This window comes from Panicum virgatum, chromosome 6K (assembly GCF_016808335.1).
Source record: "Panicum virgatum strain AP13 chromosome 6K, P.virgatum_v5, whole genome shotgun sequence".
Lineage (NCBI taxonomy): Eukaryota > Viridiplantae > Streptophyta > Magnoliopsida > Poales > Poaceae > Panicum > Panicum virgatum.
This window is the reverse complement of record NC_053141.1, coordinates 27,054,124-27,056,682: the sequence shown is the minus strand read 5'-3', so window position 1 is coordinate 27,056,682 and position 2,559 is coordinate 27,054,124.

The following is a 2,559-nucleotide window of genomic DNA, read 5'->3' as shown; positions in this document are numbered from 1 at the left end:
TTAATTACTATGTAACTAGGATAATGGTAATTCATCAACTGGTAGTAATTAGTTTTAATAAAATTTTGCCAAGACTTAAAAGCTAATGCAGTTGAGTCAGCCAACCTTAGAGCCTCATAGTTTGTGTTATACTTGTTGAGTACAAGTTGTGTACTCACTCTTGCCTCTTCTCTACTTTTTCCTCTTGGATACGCTACTGCTGCTCAGTTCCTGCCGACACGAGGGAGTTCGTCCAGCGCTACCAGGACTACGAGGACTTCTAGGTGTTCGTCTCCCAGTCGACGTCCCTGTGGCGCCCTGCTTCAGCTTCGGAGAGTCTTTATCGTATTTTTGTACTTCGCTTCCGCTGTATCAGACATTTTGTCATTATTGTAATAAATAACATTCGTATTTCGATTTATTATGTCTTATTCTTGATATGTGCTGTGATATACTGTTCATTCTGTTGTATATACGTGTGACTTGATCCTGGCACGTATATGATTGCTCGGTTTATGTCCTTTTATAAACCGGGTGTTACAGAGTGGTATCAGAGCCATATCGACTGTAGGACGAAGCCTAGATAGAACTGGTCGAGTTTTAGGACTTCTTCTCTCCAATCCTTGTCTGCTGAAACTATTTTACTATTATACCCCTTGACTTCTATGACTTTTTACCCGTCTTGCCTTGATTTCTCTCTCTGAAGAATAGTTTTCGTAGACTTTGGCCTGAATCAGTCATCTGACGACCATGAGTATTAGCTAGTGACCCTTTTATAATAATACGATAGCACGCTCTGCGACGCGTTGTGTTAGTCGAGTCGTATGTTAAACTCGGCTAAGTTGTGAAAATTGTCTGCTTGTTATTATGCTACATGTTTGATTTGGATTTTTGAATGATTGTATAGCTTAGTAGTTTAAATTTGTTTAAAGAAAATCACTCAGGTGTTAAAGTTAACTAATTAATAAAATGAGTTAGATCGTTGGGGGGTAAAACAGTCCACTCTATCCTGTCTACTTTATCATGGCTGAGTCTTTTTCCGCAAAGATTATCATATCCATCTGAATTTATTCCTGCAATGTCCTTACTCGTGAAATCTTTTGTCCAAAATCAGATGGTGAACACCAGGCGTGGTTCTGACCAGCAGGGGCAGAACAACCAGGGTCAGAACACCCAGGGGACCGGGATCCCGATGCCTCCGCCTTTGACTCCGGAGCAGTACTTCCAGCTCCAGATGCAGATGATGGCCACCCTGAACAACACTGTTCAGGCTCTTCAGCAGGCTCACACTCAGCCTCCGCCTCCTCCACCGCCGTAGCCTCGCGACAGGCGTGCTGAGTTCCTGAGGGGTCACCCGCCGACGTTCTCTCACACGTCCGACCCTCTTCCGGCTGACGACTGGCTCCGTGCAGTGGAGCGTCAGCTGGACATCGCCTAGTGCGATGATCGTGAGCGCGTCTTGTACGCAGCAGGATAGCTGCGGGGGGCAGCTTTGGACTGGTGGGAGTCCCACCCGGTTCATGACCGCGAGTCTCTCACTTGGCTCCAGTTCCGAGAGCGGTTCCGCAGTCACAACGTCCCCGCGGGCGTTATGAAGATGAAGCAGAAGGAGTTCCTTGCACTGAAGCAGGTAATCTTAAATATAATCATTCAGCGATTTCTTTTGAGCTAATGCCCCTTGTTCTATCCTTATGAATCTTGAGTTAATCTTTCGATATCTATCTGTCTTTGTCACTTCAGGGGACTATGTCGGTCACTGGAGTATCGTGATCGCTTTCTGCAGCTTGCTCGTTACGCCCCTGCCGATGTTGCGGATGACCGCAAGAAGCAGGAGCACTTCATGGAGGGTCTTGAGGACTACCTCTAGTACGCGCTGCTCAACCTCCGCTTCGACGACTTCAACCATCTGGTTGACAGCGCGCTCAACACTGAGCGCAAGCACCTGGAGATGGAGGACAAGAAGAGGAAGATTGTCCCCGTTGCTTCTGGCAGCAACACTCGTCCCCGACTCCAGCAGCACCAGCAGTACCAGCAGCCTCAGTACCGGCCTCCTCAGCAGTACCAGCAGAGGCCGCAGCAGTACCCGCCTCGACAGCAGCAGTAGGCAGGTCAGGGCCAGAGGTTACCGGCACCTCCGGCTCGTGCTGCTCCACCGGCACCGCAGGCTCCGTGTCCAGCAGCTCCTACCGGACAGCAGGCTCAGGGACCTCCTCGCACCTGCTTTCACTGCAGCCAGCCGGGGCACTACGCCAACGCTTACCCCCGGAAGGCGCAGGCGGGACAGCAGGGGCGCCCAGCTCAGCCCAGGGCGCCACTTCAGGGCAGAGTGAACCACGTGACGGCCGAGTCAGCGGCCGAGGCTCCCAACGTGGTTATTGGTACGTTCATGGTTAATTCATATCCAGCTACAGTGCTTTTTGATACTGGTGCTACGCATTCCTTCATTACTCAGTCTTTTGTCGAGCATCATGGTATTCATACTAGCACATTAAAGAGGTGCCTGTTAGTATCTTCACCGGGAGGACAGCTGAGGTCTCACACTTACTGCCCGAGAGTCAGTGTTTCCTTGAGGGGAGTAGA